The 21,551-nt window shown below is 35.3% G+C and overlaps 1 pseudogene; it reads left to right on the top strand.

Annotated features, from left to right (window-relative positions):
* Window positions 1-21,551, top strand: part of LOC138826458 (leucine-rich repeat-containing protein 14B-like) — an 82,778-nt pseudogene that overhangs the window by 23,056 nt on the left and 38,171 nt on the right.

The raw sequence follows: 21,551 nt of genomic DNA, 5'->3' as shown, positions 1-21,551 counted from the left end.
TTTTTAATATTTAAGTTAATATTTTTAAAGCAAGGAAAGCTAAGAATAAACAGTTCTTAGGGATACAAATTTTCTTTGAATAACATCAGACCAGATTCAAAGTTCACAGTATCTAAGTTGAGACACAGGTAAGTGTCACGATAAGAGTAAGTGGCTGAGTATAAGGACTCATTCTGACAGGGACATCTGTAAGAAGACTACATTCCTGCACACATTCTGAAAGTGAGGTTGAGATCATTTGTTTTCATTCTTTGTAAAGGAATTTAATGTGTCACTTCCAGTCTAAGGCAGTAAGGGAAGTAGAATACATTTCTCAGGGTGTTCTGAATACCTAGTAGCCATTATGAAAGAATAAATCACAGTTTTCTATATTAAATCCACTGAGATTCAAGTTTGCTACAACCTTGCTTAACGTAGCCTTGCTATTGTACCTTATAATTCCAGCTCTGTAGTTCACAATATAGTCAAAGGCAAGATACTTCAGCTCTTTGGCTTTTAGTATACTGAAATAAAAAAAACATATAGTTCCCACTAGTTCTATAATATTACCTTCAATTGCAATTGGTTAACAGGAGCCACCTAGATCCAATTCCTAGATAATATCACTGACTATCTGTGATGTTAGCCTCCATATTTCTTCCTCATAAAATTTAGATATGAATGTCTGATATATAGCATCATTTCAAACAATTTTACACATAAAAGGACTTGATAATTCAATAACTCATAAATATATCCAGTATAAACCATTCATGTGAAAAACAAATTGGCAAACTACCAATTTGTTTCCTACAGATCCTTAATTTAAAAATAGTATTGTTGGGCTGGAAATGTGGCCTAGTGGTAGAGTGTTTATCTAGCATGTATGAAGCGCTGGGTTTGATTCCTCAGTAGCACATAAACAGAAAAAGCCAGAAGTAGTGCTGTGCCTCAGGTGGTATACTGCTAGCCTTGAGCAAAAGCAGCTCAGGGACAGTGCCCATACAGAGTTCAAGCCCAGGACTCGTGAAGGAGGAGAAGGAGGAGGATGAAGAGGAGGACAAGGAGGAGGAGGAGGACGAGGAAGAGGAGGAGGAGGACGACGAGGAGGAGGAAGAGGAATATTATTAGCCCCTTCCATATGGTTCCCTGGAATGATTTCAAATAAATATTAAACATTTAAAAATAGTATTGTTAACTGAAGTAAATACATACTTATATGTTGATTCTTAAAACCTTTTTTCTAATGAAGAAAAGATCACAAATTTATCCCAACCATTATTGTCTTCTAGTCATGCTTGTGACACTGAAGAATGATAAACCACAGTTCTTGCTTATCAAAGCACAAAGCAAAATTCAGAGTATTCTGCAACATTTGTGACTAAAATGATAAATATAAGTATCAAAAGATTATGTCTTCTCGACATGATTACTTTCAACTATGAGACAAATCCATTTTGAATTTCCTTCAGTCTATACTTTAAAGTGGCTAATTTTTATATAAAGAAGATATAATTCATATCTTTGAGGTAAATACATGAATGTTAACATACAAAGATTGCGTACAGATGCTTTAAATAAAATTTCAATGTACCAGATAGTGAGATAGTAAGCTATGGTATCCATCCTTGGCCTGTGGTAACCCTCTTTCTATGCCCAGTGTGTTTCACAGGCAAGAAGTGATGTTTCTTAGAATCCCTCATCTGCTGGACTTGAAAGGCAGAAGGTTGGCAGCCAGTACTCTGATGGCAGTAGGCACATCTTTAGGAGGCCAGCAGAGGCTCCTCTACAAACTCCTGAGTACCATCCACATTGAGATTCAATTGTACTTCAAGCAAAAGCTGTTTCCACATTGAGATGTTACTAATACGGGTAGAACATAAGATTTTCTTAGAGCTATTTTCAATAATAGATTAGACAATAATAAATAAATAAAAGCTCATTAAGATTGGCAAATTAGTAGTTTCAAACTTTTTTCTTAAAATCTATATCATCTATATTCAAGGACGTGGATTTGATTATAATTTAATTGCTTTTCAAAAACATATAATAGTCTATCCTGTATATCTTTCTCTTTAAGCCTATAGTTACATTTGAACTGTCATGAAATCTCCAAAACAGAGGTGGCTTAATAGAGTTGGCTTATGCCTATAAGCTTAGCTACTCAGGAGGCTCAGATTCAGAGGAACACTGTTCAAAGCCAGCCCAGGCAGAAAAGTACTTGGGAATCTATCTCCGAAATAGACAGCAAAAAACAGGACTGGAGACATGTTCAAGTAGTAAAATGCCATCAAAGAAAACAAGCTAAGCAAGCACAAGACCTTGAGTTTAAACCATGGTATCAGCAATAAATATATAAATATTATGATATAATAAATACACTATAAATATAAATAAATATGAAATAAAAATAGATTTATATGGTATGTACCATTGCTCACATATTTTGTCAAAAGTCTCAGAGAAGCTGTATGCTCCTACCATGTGTAATTTCTCTGCACTGATGTTATAGCTCTAAATGCCCATGGATTCTTTTTTAAAAAGTAAATTTTCATAGTAGTTACAGTGTATCAAAGCCCATCAAGTGGAAGACACAAAGCCAACAGACTCATAGTCCTAATATTGCTTAGTTTTCTTTTCTTTTGTATTATTTATATGCAAGATATCTAATTCTTGTTTATTCATTAACTATGAGCAAAAACTAAACTGGAAGGAAATCTACTGACATTTAGTTTGATATGAAACTGTTCATGAGAAGCTATGGTTGAGATATAACAATTTCTTTACAAAATATTTCCAGGTGGTATGAGATGTTGCTAAGAGAGATTTCTGAATTTGATAATGGGTCATGAATTTATTAATGATAAATTAAGTTGATCCCATTCAAGAGAGAATATATATCATTAAAGGATATTTACTAACATTAGTAAATATTACTTACTCTACTACTTTTACTTACGCTTACTCTATTTATTCTATTTACTAACATTAGTAAATGTGACTTACTCTATTACGTTTACTCCTATTTTGCATTTTAGGTGAGTATGCTTTGATTTTATAAGACAGGATATCATCCCCTAGCATAATGCATCCTTATTATATCACACTGAGAGAATAAGTTAAATTCAAAGAGGAAAGGTCACAAAAACTGCCCAGATTATATCAATTTGTCCCATCTCCCTTATGCCAGATAGTAAAGAGCACGTTTTTAAGTATCATGTGTAAGTTTTTTCTTTCCTTACTTTTTCCTTCCTTCCTTCCTTCCTTCCTTCCTTCCTTTCCTTTCCTTCTTCTTCTTTATGTATGTGTGACTCATGGTGATTGAACTCAGGATCTGAGTACTGTCCCTGAACTCTTTTGCTCAAGGCCAGTGCTTTCCTTTCCTTTCCTTTCCTTTCCTTTCCTTTCCTTTCCTTTCCTTTCCTTTCCTTTCCTTTCCTTTCCTTTCCTTTCCTTTCCTTTCCTTTCCTTTCCTTTCCTTTCCTTTCCTTTCCTTTCCTTTCCTTTCCTTTCCTTTCCTTTCCTTTCCTTCCCTTCCCTTTCCTTTCCTTTCCTTTCCTTTCCTTTCCTTTCTTTCCTTTCCTTTCCTTTCCTTTCCTTTCTTTTCCTTTCCTTTCCTTTCCTTTCCTTCCTTTCCTTTCCTTTCCTTTCCTTTCCTTTCCTTCCCTTCCCTTCCCTTCCCTTCCCTTCCCTTCCCTTCCCTTCCCTTTTTCCTTCCCACTTTCGTTCCCTCTTTCGTTCCTCTTTTCTTTCCTTTCCTTTTTTTGTGTGAGTCGTGGTGCTCGAACTCAGGGTCTGAGCACTGTCCCTGAGCTCTTTTGCTCAAGGCTAGTGCTCTACCACTTTGGGCCATGGAGCCACTTGTGATTTTCTAGAGTTTGATTAGAGGTAAGAGTCTCATGGACTTTTGTGTCCTGGCTGGCTTCAAACCATGATCCTCAGACCTCAGCTTCTTAAATAGCTAGGATTACAGGCATGAGCCACCAATGCTTGAACTGTTTTACCTATTAAAATTTGATGTGAGATACATTTACTAGGTAAATGAATATGAGACAAACAAAATTCCTTAAAGTTTATCTGATTCTGTTCTTAAGTAATTACAAAATGAATTCAGATTTCAGAAAGGAAGAACTTGGCTGGATTTCAACCCACTGGATTTTGCCATCTGGGAAATAAACAAAAGGTTTCCAATTCATTCGTTTCCATTGTAAGAGGATACTTCTATGGAAGAGAAAAGATGACTAGTTAAATATCCTTATAAACAAATATTCTAAGGATAATATCCTTTAACCAAAAACCCAGGGTATTGCTAACAAGAAAGTTGTCATTCACAGCGGGGTATACCTGGCATAAGATTGTTTATTGTAAACATAACAGGAATCCAATCGTATATATTCCCACATAGACATGCTTCATATAAGGTGTTATTTGTATGAAGTAACACTTGTTTGAAATGGATATATTTTATGGCCAAAGTATTAAAGCCTCTGTAAGTAACCTAATTAACATCTAATCATTAGAGACCTTGTATGTTAACCTAAACCCAGGATACATTGAGATTTAATTCTTAGGAATTGGCCCTTACTCTGTATTAGCAATTCTGTTACCTAGCTCTTGTCTGCCTTCTGTTATCTGAAAACCTCCCTTAACAAGATTGTTGAGTATATCAGTTGTTTTTGTTTGTTTGATTGATTTTTTTTTGGTATGTTACAGCTTGAACTCTGAGCCAGCTTGCTGTTCCTGAGGTTTTTGCTCAAGGTTAATGTTCTACCACTTGAGTCACACCTCCTTTTCCAGGTCTTTGGTGCTTAATTTGAGATGAGTCTACGGAATTGCCTTCCCAGTCTGGCTTTGAACCTCAATCCTCAGATCTAAGCCTCCTGAGTAGCGAGGTTTCAGGCATGAGCCACCAGCCAGCTAACACCTGAATGTTTTATGACAATATTTGGCCAACATTTTGAATCTTGCTACAAGGCCAGGCATGGTCACTTTTGACTTCGTGTGCATTAAAAACTATGATTGATAACTCTTAGAACCAACTCCTGGAATTTGTGGGCACTGTTTTTGTTGTCTCGTGTCAGAAAAATCCTCTAAAAGAAAAAAAAAACAGTAGAGGGGGTAACACTGTTCAACAAGAAATGTACTCATTGCACTACTTATATAACTGCAACTCCTCTGTATAACACCTTTATAATAAAATTAAAATTTAAAAAATCCTCCAGTGCATGCTGCTGAGTGTATAAGTGCTGTGTCTGCAGTGACTGGCTTTATTCTCGCTTCACTATTAAGAATAATATCAGGTTTATCCCTCTTACTGTTCCCCTTTCCACCCAATCATACATAACAGAAATTGTATCTGAGCATTAATTTATATTTGTCCACAGAACAGACCTGTGCACAGAGAAAGAAAGAGAACCCACATAAGGCCTACAAATTGCTTATGATCACTAACCATCAGTCAAAGTATGAGGAACATCATATAATTTTAAATCTTCAAAAAATATATCCTCAAAATGGACCATTATTTAGTAATAAACACTGGCTTTATCCAAGGCTTTCCTTTCAGAAGAGGAGAGATACAGGGAAAGGATTTTCTGGATTCTAGCATAAACTTGCTCATAAGTCCATGGGAGTTCCTTGTGCATTCTCTAGTTCATTACTATACTCTTTTCTCCAGCAATTAAGGCAGAAGAAGGAAATCTTATCAACTGCATCATAGGAATTTAACAGAAATAAGCAATAATCTGTTTAGACTATAGAGAAAGATGGTGCACACCTCATAGAATCTAGGGAGAAAATGAGACAAAAAACACTTCATGTTAATATTTTTTCTACTTAATTTAAATTTTGTGTGAAGAGGTTTTCCCCTATTGTTGAAGATACATTGTCTTGTGTCTTCTTTTTATCATTTGTAAATACATATGAAAAAATTAATTTTGAACACATAATTTTCATTTGGAGGGTCCAAATTAGGTTACATAGATTTGACCCATCTTAAAAATTATTTACAATGATTTATAGTATAGTGATGTCAGTAATGGATCTTCACACTCTTACACATACTTGATACATAGGACTCCAAGTGAGAAATTTAGTTTTGCCATTTAATCACTAGAGGGAAAGCAAACCAGGCAAAAATATACTTTAAAATAAACAGAAATGTGCTTATTATTAGTCAAATAAAAACATGTACTTTTTTGATATATCATGTAGAAAAAGCTTATAATGTTCTCAGTGGATGCCTCATGTCACAGGACAATTTCATTTTGACACTAGATGCTAATCCTCAGATAGATCTAGTTGTTTCAGTGCCTAGAATATACCCAACATCTTAAGAAATGTTTTTCAACAAACTTCAAATAGTATCTCTTCTGCCTGTGAAATCAGAAAGAAAAGAGGTGGAATAGAGCAGAAAGATAGGTAACAACTTACCTCTTCCAATTCCTACTTTAAAAAAAAATCCTCTAGCAATTATTACATAAAATTCAATTTTTTCAGTAAAAGTGTGTTGAAACTCACCACTTGTTCAGAGGTTAACAGAGCTGAAATGAGAGACCAGATCACTGCTATTTTGAAACACGATTCAAAGGGAAATTTCTTCACAGAAAAACAAAGATACTGAAATCACCTAACAGAACTTAATTCAGAGCATTAGAAAGTTTTATTTAAGCTAATAAGTGGAGTAGAAATTATCCATACCTCACATTTGATAATGAACCAGAAATAGTATTAAATAAATCCAACTTATCCCAGTTATTTTGGCATATAATAGCTTTACGTTATATCTTTAATCTAAAGAAGATAAAGAGTTAACATATAGCTAGTGGCAAAAAGCTTGCCTAGCAAAGGCAATGTTAGAGGTGGTGGTCAAACAGACTTGTATACTTATTACTTGGGAGATTGAGGCAGAAGGATCATGCTTTTGAGGCTACCCTAGGTTATTCAGCAAGCTCTTACTAAATAAAAACGTGGAAAAATTATAAACTCTTTTTTGCTGTCCTTTTTAGGAGTGTAAGAATTTAGTTATTCTGAAACTTTGTGCATATTGTAGAACTACATAAATTGAACAAGTAAGGAAATGTATTTATAGTGGGAACAAAATTTCTCATTATAGATGGGCATTACAAATGGAATATTGATAGTAAAGGAAAAATTCTATGAAGTCTGGATTAGAATGTAAAGCTTAGTAGAAGTTTGAATGCATGGACATATTTTGTGTTTTCTAGCTTTCTTTACTAAAGAAAATTAATTAAACACATTATCAAGCACTCAAATCTTTTTTACTTAGTACCTTTCCACACTAATAAGATCTAGAGTTCTTATAAATATCTGGGGACACCACAAAAGAATATGGCAATTGATCAATTCTAAAAAAGTCCCATTTGGCCATATCTATGAAAATGTAAGTAGACAAAAATCCATTGGATAGAATAAGAATCCAAGGCTACACATTGGTTCTTCCAAAAGTGCAAAACACCAGTGATGATAGACAGACAGACAGACAGATAGATAGATAAATAGATAGATAGATAGATAGATGGCTATGTGGGTAGATGTATGGATAATTATATAAATTAGATAGTAAATAGATGTGAAGAAAAGGCTTCTTTTTACAGTAGAAGTGTGACACATCAGAGAGAACAATGTAGTTAGAAATTTACCATTTTATATTTATAATAAATGCTAAGAGATAAGTCAGACAAAATTACTGGTTGCTAAGTGAAAAGCCTTTGGAGGAAAGGGACTACTGGAAAGAGGATGGATCTTCTGTGATCTTGCCCCTGGTAAAATGCCTGTGTGTGTGTGTGTGTGTGTGTGTGTGTGTGTGTGTGTGTGTGTGTGTGTGTGTGTGTGTTTGTATTTGTAGAATTTGAACTTCTGTTTCAAAACCCTCTATGAGAATGACTGGAGTTTTCCCTCATAGGTTGATGCAGGAGAAAGTGTGCCTGTCTTCATGCCACACCAGTGCATACTCAATGTAACATGTGGTGCATGACCATTGGTTCTGTTATACAATATAGGACCTAAGCCTTGCACTTGCTAGCTTTTCAAGGACTTACATAAGTGCTGGAAGCATAAAAATACTTTGAAATTAGTTTCGAAATATGAAACTGACTAAAGTCAAAGTCCAGAAATAACTAATGAAATATTTAAATTAGTTATGTCAACTTCATTCTTAGTATTTATAATCATTAATTTTATATGTAAAAAGCAATTTTTAAGCTAAGATTTACAGGGGTGAGCCACTAGTGCCCAACAGAACATACACCTTTAATAGTCAAAAACTTTGAGACACACAAGTTTCAAGCTAACCAGAACTTAACACTCCAACTCTTGGCTGCCTAATCCCTCTATAAAATCCCAATGTCTTCCCTCTGCTTTAGAGTTGGGGGTTGAAATACTCATAGTTTTATGTCTGTATATTTACTTGATATTTTCATGGGGGTCATTCCTCTCTATAATGTTATGATATAAAGTTTAATTACCAAAGCAATCAGAAGGGATACTTTCCACCAAACCCTTAAGCCCTATCACACTCTCAGTTTCCATATCTATGTGCAGTGTGTGTGTGTGTGTGTGTGTGTGTGTGTGTGTGTGTGTGTGTGTGTGTGTGTGTGTGTGTGTGTTCCCTTTTTTCCCAGTACTGGGGCTTGCTGAGTGCTTTCCCTTGCTTTTTTTCATTCAAGGCTGGCTCTCTGCTCTCTACCACTTAAACCACTCATCTACTTCTTGTTAATCAGAAATAATTTCACAGGCTTTCTTGTCTGGCTAAGCTCCAAATCAGGATCCTCAGATTTAGTCTCCTTAGTAGCTGTGATAGCAGGCACGAGCGCTTACATATATTTTATCTATTGTTCTAGTTCCCATTGCATATAAATCTTCCTCTTATACCCCTTCTCTTGTCCATTGTATAGAGATCTCTACTTTCATTTTGCTTATCTTTCTTTTTTTTAGAATTAATTGAGAAAATGTTTTGAAATCAGTTCTAAATTTTACACATTTTTTCTATTCCTTATGGTTATAATTATAGTCCTATTCCTTATGGCTATAATTATGGGATATAATTCTGTTAATTGTGTATCATTCTTATCTTTTATGAAGATTTAAAGAAAGTTATTTAGGTCCTAAAAAGCTTTGTTCAATGCATTGTTTGACATATTTCATGTATTTTGGAGCCAGTTATTTATTGAAAATTGAGTATCACATGCAGATCTAGAGAACAAAGAGATTTATGTCGTAATTGAAGACATGAGTTTCTAGGTAACATTCATGTGAGTCTTAAAACCCTCATAAATGTGAGGCTTAAAATCCTCACATTGTAAGTAATTAACACATTCAATGTGAGTGTTTTGGATGAATTATTTAAGCCTTAGTTTTGTTAGCGCTAAATGGGAATAATGATACCAGCTTCATAGAATTGGAAACGGCTGAACATTCCTAACCTGAACATTTAAAGTCCAAAATACTTGAATCCAGAGCTTTCAGAGTATTGACACGACCTCACAAGAGGAAAATTCCCAATTGCCTCTGATGTAATTCAGCGAAAATGAAGGTACACCCACACACACACACACACACACACACACACACTGTATATATATATATATATATATATATATATATATATATATATATATATATATATATATATATATATATATAATCACCTCAGAATATGTACATTGTATATGAAACAGTAAATTTCATATTTTTATTTCAATCTTGTCCTAAAAGATACATGCAAACACACACACATGTACAAATATTCCAAAATCCAATCACAAATCTGAAATCTAAAACACTTCTGATGCCTAACATTTCAAAGAAAGGATAGTTAATCTATATAATTGAAATAATAGAAATGAAACACTTGACCATTGAGTTGAAACCACTTATACAATAATAAAAAAATGTTAATTAGAAATAAAATTAATTTAAAAATGAAACATTCAATTCACAATAAGCACTTAATGAACAGTAGTTACCCATATCATTAATGCCATCGTCATAATTAACATTTTCAGTGTATCTAAAATTTTTGAAAGTACTGCTCAAGAGGAACAGAGTATGTATATACCTAGTTCTGTAGCTCTATAACAGAGAGTTCTCACATACCAGAGGAATATCACTTCTTTTAATTTCATGACTATTGTTATACCCAACCCTTTACAAGTACTCTGTATTCTTAGAACCAATCAATCAAGTTGAAATAATTTGTTTTTACAATCAGTTCAATTTCTTTCAAGTCTGTAATTTTCCAGAATACTTTTGTAACTTATCTATTGTGTTATCTTTGGAGACAGAGTGATTTCAAGTGAAGTATTACAATGGAATGACATTTTTATCATTATCTTTGTTTTAGTAGATAATAAATATAGTAGGCATAGATAGATTAATATTAGAAATTACTTAAAGTGCCTAACAAAAATTATATCAATCACTTGCTCTATTATGGCTAGAAATTTTGAGGAAAATGTACTATTGACTGAATACTCCTTAAAAGTTTCAGTTATGACAATGTATTGTTTTCTTCCTTTTTTATAGTCTATCCTTTATCTGACATCTTAGTGATCTTTTAAAAGGCAAATTTTTAAACCTATTTTATTTTATTTTTATTGTGAAAATACCGTACAGAGGAGTTACAATTACATAAGCAAGGTAATGAGTACATTTCTTATCAAGCATTGTTGCCTCCTCCTTTGTTTACCCTTCCAATCCCTTCCCATCTCCCCTTCTTCCCCGCACCTCCCCGTCTTCCTCCCCCCTCCCCCGCACCAAAGTTATAAAGTTCGTTTTTCGACATAACGTCTTGTACTTCTCATTGTTGCAATGGGTCAAACTGTATCCCTATTTAAACACTTTGCTTTTTCCCTTCCCTTCCCCAAATGATACCAACATCAAATACAGTGACAGGGGTTATACCGTGGGGGAGGGACATCCAAAGCAACAAAGAAATCATCTCATAAATATATTAGAAACAATAGCAAGTAAGAAAAAAAAACATTTGAGTCCCTATCTTGGGGTTCATTTCACCTAACATCAACTTATCTGACCGTTTCTACTTCTGAACCAGGTACCAGAGGCTCGTATCTATAATCACAGATGCTCAGAAGGCTGAGATTTGAGGACTGAGGTTAGAAGCCAGCTAGAGGGAAAAAAAGTCCAAAGTCTCATCTTCAATTAACCAGCAGAATGCCTTGAGGATAATACCTAGCCTCTGAATTCAAGCTCCAGGCCCAGTCCACACATGCTCTGCACATATGCGTACATATGCATACACACACATGCACACACAGTGCAAATCTGACCTCATTTCCGTTGTTTACCTTTTTCTAAACTCTCATATAACAAAGCCCCCATGAGGTGTTTTCTACGATGCAATTCATCCGTATTCACCCCATGTCTCAACCAGATAGAACTATTTTCAGTTGTCAGAACATATGATATTTTACTCAGAATATCCTCCTTGCCTTGAAGGCCCTTTCACATTGTTTACTAAATTTCTCCGTGGATTGTAGGACTCAATTCTTTTCTTTTTGAATTATTTCTGTATATTTTATCAAATGAAATTGAGCTCACTGACTTGTACCCACCTACCTGCTGTTATCCTTTATTGTATAGACTTTGTATCTGTCCCATCAGCTGGAGTATTGGCTCTATGAATGCAAGGCAGAGATTTCTGCAGTGAGAGTGATTTCTCCTGTATCTTCTGATCTATATCTATATAGATTACACTTCTGGCTTGTCATACATAAAATGGCATGTCTAGGGGAAGAGATGTGGTACTTAAGGACATGTCCTTGAACTTTGCCAACCTCAGCATCCTATACTTTTTACTTTCTCATAAGCAAACTGGAGATGGTAATAAAATGAGTTTATTGCTTGGCACTCAGAAAACTATATGATGTCATTATTATCCTTTGTCTGTACAATGTATTTTTTAAAATAAGATAATACATAGTCTCACTACATGAGCTATTTATTTTTAATAAAGGAATTAATGAAGATTATCAGAATAAACTAGTATAGCCAAAAGTAAATACATGAATAATATTTTTTAAAGTGATCAGAAAAAGGTGGGCATTGTGGTATATATCTGTAAGTTCAGCACTTGAGAGGCAGAAGTGGGAATTCTGATAAAGAGTTCCAGGCCAACCTAAGCAACAGGGAGACCTTATCTCAAGAAAGAAAACAGTAATCACAAACCAAATGCCTATTGAAAGCATGGTAGTCAATTCCTATATGGCATCCTCTATAGAAATGTTTCTCAAGATACGATCCCCATTCCAGCATCACATATGGGCATTGTTAGTAAAACCAGTCCTTAAAACTTACCCTAGAGTAGCTAAAACAGAAGTTCTGAAAGTGGATATAGAGATCTGCTTTAATAAACACTCCAGATTTTTTCTAAACATACAAAGTCTTGAAAACAGTGCTATGCAGTGTGAGTATAAATAATCTACCAATAAATACATGAATATGGAAGGATCTCACAAATACAGTGTTGAATGAAAGAAACCAAACAAAAGATAAACACATAGTACATAAATCTATTTACATATATCTCAAAAACAGTCAAAATTAATCAGAATTGTTAGAATCCAAGTAATTATTATTGGTCACTCTGGCTACATAATTTGAAGGGCCCAATAGAAAACTAAGAGGCAGATACTCTTGTTAAAATCTAGTCCTTTTAAGTATTTAGCATTCATCTCGGGTTCTAGGATTTCTACTCTGTCAGATTCCATTTTATAATGGGTTGATTTTTAACATCAGACTTAGTTCTTCTGCAATGTCAATGTCTGGCTGTCACTCAAAATTTTCTTCAAATATTTTTATTCTCAATAAAATATTTCATGTGACATGGTTAAACTCTCATTGGTACTTCAAATCATAACAAGAAAGCATTCCTCCACTCTACCTCTCCCACCATGTCCACTTCCTGTATGACAGTTACCTTCAACTCTAAACATCACTCCTAATATTTTCTACTCTTCTTTGTATAGGATAGTATTAAAAAAAACTACTACTTCATTTTCAATAAATATCTGTGCTATGTGTAGGACAGTTGTTTTTGGTTGGTCGTGGGGCTAGAACTCTGGGCTTGGGCGCTGTCCCTCAGCTCTTCAGCTCAAGGCAAGTACTCTACCGCTTGAGCCACAACTCCACTTCCGGTTTTCTAGTGGTTTATTGGCGATAAGAGTCTCCCGGACTTTCCTGCCCGGACTGGCTTTGAACTGTGATCCTCAGATATAATCCTCCTGAGCAGCTAGGATTACAGGTTTGAGCCACTGGCACCTAGCTTTGCTATGTTTAGAATATTATTGTCTTCTCAGAACTAGCACTGAAACTTCATCATCAAAGGCCTATTAGAAAGAGGCATTACCTTTAGGAGGTACTTGACAGGTAAGTAGATTACAAGTCCTTGTATGTGTTTGATGAAGAGAATTCTCCCCTCCTTGCCCTTAGATCTCCTATAGTGAAGATAGAGCACCCCTCTTAGAAGAGTGCAGTGACAAGATATCATCTTGGAAACAGAGAGCCCGGGTCCTAACCAAAAGAGACCTTGAGCTTGGATTTCCTAGCCTTCAGAAAAAATGCTATTATTTCATAAAAAGCAACAAAAAAGGCATTCAAAGTTCATAAATGATAGGATATTTTTATCAGTAGGGATTGTATTTTATTTCTAAGAACAAGTTCCTGCTGTGGTGTCATATCTAAACTCCTAGACTATAGTTCCAAGTCTGGAAACCTAGCACTACGTTTATTTTCAATGAGTCACTTGTTCCCTTCATTGCATTTATCAATGGTAACAACAGGAAAACTCTGGAACATTATGGGATAGATGGTGGAACTAGTTTTGTTGCATTTTTGAGGTAGGAGTCACATAAAAATGATTCAGAACAAGTCCACAAACAGTCATAAAGTCTTGAGAAATAACATTGTCTGCTTTTTTTCTTTTTTTTTATATTGAGTTTGTTAAAGCTGACAACACTGCCTTGTATTTTTCAATTAACACTTACATGGAAGAAAACCTTGCAAGTGAAAATTTACAAAAAGCCTTCCCCCCAAATGGTTGAAATATTCTAATAGCAGCAGAGGAAGACTCTGAATCATAGAAGGCATCTGATCCTTGAGACAAGAAAAAAAAATTGGCAGACAAGAGCTAAATAATATGACGAATCTTGTTTACCTTGAAACAGCAGAGAATGAAGTAATTTATCTAGAAATACATGAAGTACTTGCAGACCCAGTTTACTACTCTCATTAGAGACCATAATGTAATATACTACCATAAAAAATCTAATAGACATAGTCTTGTTATTCTAAGGCTAGACATCTAGGACAAACAGAAGTTCCAAGAATCTGAAGCCTATTTAAAATGCAGTCCAAATGACAGCCATGTTCTATAGAAAGTGGGTTCAAAGCCAAAGGAGGAAGAGCACTGTGACTGTGAGCATTACAGGCAGGTAATGGAAGAGAATGCCAAAAGAAAATGCCAAAAAAAGCAGGAACCTGAATACGTTTCGTTCATGGACTGTCTAAAATGCAACAGGCTCAAACTTAATTTTGGAAGCCATAAACATCAATTGCTGGTTGCATTTGCAAGAATTCTGTCCCGGCAATCTGAGGATGACATTTTTTGTTGAAAGTGACATTCTTTCAGAAGAATAAACAGATGTTATAGACTATTAAGAATGTTAACAGATGTTATAGATGTTAAGGATTAAGAAGACAATGATCTCGTTTTCTTATTGTGAAAATACTGTACAGAGGGGTTACAATTACATGGGCAAGATAATGAGTACATTTCTTACTAAGCATTGTAGCTTCCTCCTTTGTTTCCCTTTCCTATCCCTTCACATCCTCTCCCCACCACCCCGCCACCTCCACCGAATTCACCGCTCCCTATACCCCCATCACCAAAGTTGTAAAGTTAATTTTTCGATATAATGACTTGTACATTTCATTGTTGCAATGGGTCAAACTGTATCTCTATTTAAACGATTTGTTTGTTCCCTTCCCTTCCACAAATTATACCAACATCAAATACAGTGAAAGCAGGGGTTATAGTATGGGGGAGTGACATACAAAGCAACAAAGAAATCATCTTACAAATATGTTAGAAACAATCACATGAAAGAAAAAAATTGAATATATATCTTAGGTTTCATTGCCCTAACATCAACATAACTGACCTTTTCTGCTTCACTCAGACATATACTAGTTATTGCAAATAAGGGAAACTATGGGACCTTTGTTTCTTTGTGCCTAGATTACTTCACTTAATGTAATTTTTTCCAAGTCTTTCCATTTCCTAACAAATGAGGCAATGTCATTCTTTCTGATGGAGGCAGAGAATTCAATTGTGTATATATATGGCATTTTCTTGATCCATTCAGCTACTGAGGGGCATCTGGGTTGGTTCCATATCTTAGCAATGGTAAATAATGCTGAAATAAACATAGTCGTGCTGATAGCTTTAGTGTGGTCTTGTTGGTGATCATTTGGGTAAATGCCCAAAAGTGGGACTGCTGGGTCATAGGGGAGCTCTATGTGGAGTCTTTTGAGGAATATCCATACTGCTTTCCAAAGTGGTTGAACAAGTTTACACTCCAATCAACAATGCAGTAAGGTTCCCATCTGTCCACATCCCCTCCAGCATCTGTTGTTATTAGAGTTCTTGGTTATAGCCATTCTAACTGGGGTGCGGTGATATCTCAATGTTGTTTTGATTTGCATTTCTTTTATGGCTAGAGAGGTTGAACTTTTCTTCCTGTGTCTATTGGAAATCCTCTTTCCTCTTCAGAGCTGTTTCTCTTTAAGTCTTCAGCCCACTTATTTATTAGGCAGTTGTTTCTTTGAAGATTTGTTGTTGGGGGATTTAATTTTTTGATTTCAAGCTATATTTTAGATATGAGACCCTTGTCTGTTGTGTGGCTAGTGAAGGTCTTCTCCCAAACCGGGGGTTTCTATTGATCTTGCTAGCTATGTCCTTTGCCATACAGAAGCTCTGCAATTTCATACAACCCCATTTGTCCAATCTTTCTTTTATTTGTTGAGTTTCTGGGTCTCTATTAAGAAAATTTCTGCCTGTGCCAAGGAGACCTAGGGTTTGTCCTCTATTCCATCCAGAAATGTTTTCAGAGTGTCTGCTTTAACTCTGAGGTCTTTGATCCATTTGGAATTGATTCTCGGGCCGGGTGATATATAAGTATCTAGCTTTAGTTTTCTACAAGTAGTTAACCATTTTTTTTCCAGCACCATTTACTGAAGTGGCTGTCTTTCTTCCATTCTATTTTTTTTAGCTCCCTTATCGAAGATTAGATGGCTATAGGTCTGTAGGTTCATTTCTGGGTTTTCAATTCTATTCCATTGATCCTGAGGTCTGTTCTTGTGCCAATACCAAGCTGTTTGTACTACTATGGCTTTGTAGTAGAGTTTGAAATTTGGTATTGATATTCCTCCAGCAGTGTTCTTTCCGTTGAGGAGCGTTTTTGCTATTCGGGGTCTTTTATTGTTCCATATGAATTTTTGGATTGCCTCTTCTATTTCCTTGAAGAGTGAGGTTGGAATTTTGATAGGTATTGCATTGAATTTGTAGATAGCCTTGGGAAGTATTGCCATTTTCATGATGTTGATCTTTCCAATCCAGGGGCATGGGAGTTTTTTTTAGCACTTTCTAGGTTCTGTTTTGATTTCCTTTTTCAGGTTTTTAAAGTTCTCATCATAGAGGTCGTTAATTTCTTTGGTTAAGTTAATTCCTAGGTAATTTATTTTTTGTGGGGCTATTACTAATGGAGTTGCATTCCTAATTTCAGCCACACTTTTCTCATTGTTGGCATACAGAAAAGCCATTGATTTTTGAGGGTTAGTTTTATACCCTGCTATTTTGCCAAACTTTTGAATAAGTTTGAGTAATTTGGTAGTGGAATCTGTGTGATTCTTTAAATACAAGATCATGTCACCTGCAAAAAGGGAGAGTTTAACTTATTCTTTCTCTATTTAGATCCCATTTATATTTGCATCTTGTCTTATTGCTGTATCTAGGCATTCTAATAGTAGTTTGAAGAGACGTGGAGCGAGTGGAATTCCTTGTTTTGTTCCAGAGTTAAGACGAAATTGCTTTAGTTTTTCACCATTAAGTATAATGCTGGCTGTAGGTTTGTCATATACAGCCTTTACTGTATTGAGGAATGTTCCATGGATTCCTAATTTTTCCAGAACCTTCATCATAAAGGGGTGTTGGCTCTTGTCAAATGGTTTTTCTGCATCTATTGAGGTAACGTTGTGGTTGTTATGCTTTCTTTTGTTTATGTGATGAATTATATTAATTGATGTGCCTATATTGAACCAGCTTTGCATCCCTGAAATGAATCCTGTTTCATAGTATGATTTTTTGGATGAATTGTTGATGTCGATTGGCCAAAATATTGTTGAGAAGTTTTGCATCAATGTTCATCAAAGAAAACTGCCTATTGTTCTCTTTTTTTGATGAGTCCCTGCCTGGTATGGGGATGAGGGTATGATGGCATCATAGAATGAGTTTGGTAGTGAGCTTTCTTTTTCAATTTCATTGAAGTGTTGGGGCAGTATTGGTGTGAGCTCTGCTTGGTGTGAATTCTGCTGAAAACCATCTGGTTATGGGTTTTTCTTAGCTGGGAAGTTTCTTATTGTTGTTTCTATTTCAATGCTTGATATGGGCCTGTTAAGATGGTTTAAATCTTCTTGGCTTTCTTTTGGCATGTCAATATTCGCTAGAAAAAGGTCCATTTCTGACAAGTTGTCGCACTTATTAGCATAAAGTTTTGAGAAGTATTCCCTTATAATATTCTGAATCTTGGTTGTTTCTGTGGTGATGTTTCTGGGTGGGTTCTCTTCTTTTTCTGATAAGATTTGATAAGGATCTGTAAATTTTGTTAATTTTTTCGAAGAACCACCTCTTTGTTATGTTGATCCTATATATGTTTTTTTTCTAATCCTAATTTATTTTATTCTGATTTAATTTTAATTATTTCTTTCCATCTACTGGATTGGGGTTTATCTTGCTGCTCTTTTTCAAGGAGGTTCAGATGTGTCATTAAACTGTTAGTTTCAGATCTCTCCAATTTGTTGATGTAGGAACGAAGAGCTATAAACTTGCCTCTGAGTACTGCCTTTGCTGTGTCCCATAGGTGCTGTTAATTTTTGTGTTCATTTTTGTTCAATATCTTGAACCTTTGAATTTCGTTTCTAATCTCTTCCATGACCCACTCGTGATTCAGCAGTGTGTTGTTCTGCCTCCATGTGTTACAGGACTTTGGTGGTTTTTGGTGTTGAGTTCTAATTTTATACCCTTGTGGTCTGAGAGAATCCAAGGTATAATTTCAAGGTTTCTGAATTTGGACAAGTTTTCTTTCTGACCCAAAAAGTGGTCTATTTTAGAAAATATTACATATGCTGCTGAGACAAATGTGTATTTGGATGCTGCCTGAATGAAATATAAGGTAGATGTCTGTTAAATCTAGTTGACATATGCAGTTATTTAGATTTGTGGTTTCTCTGTTGAGTTTTTGCCGAGTTAATCTATCTAGTGGGGAGCGTGGTGTGTTAAAATCCCCAATTAATATCTTTGGATCTATGTGGGATTTGAGGGAAAGTAGTGGCTAACTATTGGTGCTCCGTTGTTCGGTGAATAGAGATTTAGAATTGTAATATCCTCCTGAAAGAGAGATCCATTAATTTGTATGTAGTGACATATTTTATCCCTTCTCAATAATTTTAATTTGAAGTCTATTTTATCTGATATTAGGATTGCAACTCCCGCCTGTTTATGGGGGCCGTTTGCTTGGTAGAATTTGTTCCAGCCTTTCTTCTTGAAAATGTGTTTGTTTTTATGGGCAAGGTGTGACTCCTGAAGGCAGCTGATAGAAGGATCTTGATTTTTAATCCAACTAGACAGTCTAGGTCGCTTAATTGGAGAGTTAAGTCCTTCAACGTTGAGAGATAGGAATGAGAGGTATTTGGGAGTTTGTGCCATGTTATCCACCTTCTTGTGTGCTGCAGCAACTGGGTTCTTCCTATGATTCTTGGATTCTCAGTTTAGGGGCGATTTCTTGGCCTTTATTGCGGAGTTGCTGGTTTTCTATGTGTAGGACATCTTTAAGAATTTTTGTAGGACTGGTTTGTTGGATATATATTGTTTCAATTTTTCTTTGCTATGGAAGGTTTTTGTTTGACCTTTGGTTATGAAGGAGAGTTTAGCTGGATACAGTATTCTTGGTTGATAATTGTTTGTCTTTAGGCCATGGCATACATCATTCCAGGCTCTTCTTGCTTTAATTGTGTCTGCTGAGAAATCTCAGGTGATTCTGACTGATTTCCCTTTATATATGATTAATATTTTCTCCTTGACAGCTTTAAGGATCTTTTCCTTGGTCTGAATTGATCCTGTGTGGATTATACTGTGATGGTGGGATGTCCTATTCTGGTCTTGTCTATTTGGAGTTCTAAAAGCTAATTGTATCTGAATAGGCCTATTTTTTTGCATGTTTGGGAAGTTCTCTGCTAAGATTTTGTTAAAAAATTTCCTAGACCATTAACTTCTGTCTCTAAGTGCTCCTCTACACCCATTATTCTCAGATTAGGCCTTCTGATGGTGTCTGCCAAGTTTTGGATAGATCTATCATATTTCATGGATTTGTCTTGTACGGTTGTATGTTCTTTCTCTATAATATCTAGGCTGTCTTCAATCCCTGATATTCGATCTTCTGCATGGTCTAGCCTACTATCAAGACTTTCAACTTTGTTTTTATATTTCTTTTCCTTCTATTTGGTCGGCTTTGATGGCTTCAAATTCTTTGTTGGGGCTTTGTTTTACATCTTGTATGAACTTTACTTCCTTAATTTGGTGTTCAGTGTTTATTCTCAAATCACTTAGTTGATTGGTTATGGTTTCCTTGACTCCCATTCCTTCTGTTGTTTTCCATTCAGCATTCCCTTTGTGGACTCCCTGACTTCTTTCAGCTCTCTATTCATGGATTCCATGAATGTCTTTAGTGATCTTTGTGTATTCTCATCCTGCTCTCTCTATTCCTTTATTACTCTTTGATTAGCTTCCTCAGTTCATGCAATTCCTGTAGTTCTCTTTCAGTGTTCTGAGTATTCTCACAGCATTCCTGACTTTCTCTTTGTCTGTCCTCAGCCAGCTGATGCAATTCCTGTCTCTTTGACTGATCTCAGCCTGTTCACGCCATTCCTTTATTTCTCTTTGAGTGTTCCTAAGCTGCTCATGCAATTCCTGTATCAATCTTTGAGTAGCTTCCTCAAGCTCATGATATTCCAGTATTTATCTTTGGTTTGCCTCCTCTCTCCTTATCACGCTCACACTGTGTCTTTTGCAGGTTTTAATCTTTTCATTTACCATGTTTACCAGTAGTGTATGTAGAGCTTTATGGGAGCTCTCCTCTGGATAATTCATTGTCTGTTCTGTCCCCTGATTTTCATGAGTGGGACTTGAGATACCAGGACTTGCCTTTTTTCTTTTGTTTTTCCGTCTTCTTCTGCCCATTTGGGATGAAAGTAACACCAGTTTTGTGCTAGAATACCATCTTAATGCAAGCATCAACCAAAGTGTGTAGTTGAACAGTCAAAAGTCTGCAGATACAATCTAGTTCAACAGATATATTTATTCAACATTAAACAACTGTGTATTAATGGACTACGAACAGCAAAGAAGAATTTGGCAAACCAGAAATTATTAGGTTTAGGGTAAGATGTGGGTAAAAATAGGAATAGAGGGCTGTGGAAAGATAAAGGGAGTGTTGAATTAACTAAGTCCTACTCTCAAAGAGGGAAATAGATTGGATAGAATGATAGTAGAGAAAGAGAAAAAAAGAAGAAAAAGAAAAAAGAGAGAAGAAAAACAAGAATTATAATTAAAAAGTGAAACACTTTAAAATTCTGCAAAATTAGAAATGTAATATACCGAGAAGAACGGGGATAGGATGAGAAAGGTGGAGGGATAGGAAGAAGACCTGAAAACCTAAAAAATAAAAATGCTTAAAATAGTATATAGGTATAAAGAGGTAGTACTGCTATTAAGGAATTTAAGTCTAATCAACCACGGGTATATTTGAAGGTGAGCAGAACAGCAATTAAATCACGCAAAAATGAACAAAAGAGAAGAGAATGTGAAAAGAATGAGAAAGAAAGAAAATAAAGGATCAAAACATTAGTAAACCTATATGAACAAAAACACCCACACACATATTCCCCTAAAATAAAAATTATGAGGAAGAAAAAAAAGTTTAATAGAAAACAATTTTTAAGTTAAAAATTAAAAATTAAGAAAAGTTAAAAAAGTTTTTTTTTAAAACAGGTACAATAAAAGAGTTCTTTGATATTTTTGAGGGGCATGGGAAGATCCTGTATGTCCCTTGTGTCCATAACCAGTCTCTTGTTGGAGTCTCTGATCTGATTATGGTGTTTGATTTTCCTGTGGATTGATTGGTTTCTTAAGTCAGTTTGTTTGGGTAAGCAGAAAATTGCTCTGCTTTATCCAAGATTTTGTGATCCTCCTCCTAGGGTAG

The sequence above is a fragment of the Dipodomys merriami genome, unplaced genomic scaffold, assembly GCF_024711535.1.
Source record: "Dipodomys merriami isolate MVZ:Mamm:240054 unplaced genomic scaffold, mDipMer1.0.p SCAF_1428, whole genome shotgun sequence".
NCBI classification, from domain to species: domain Eukaryota; kingdom Metazoa; phylum Chordata; class Mammalia; order Rodentia; family Heteromyidae; genus Dipodomys; species Dipodomys merriami.
Note: the sequence above shows the minus strand (reverse complement) of the source record. Positions and strands in the feature narration are given on the sequence as shown.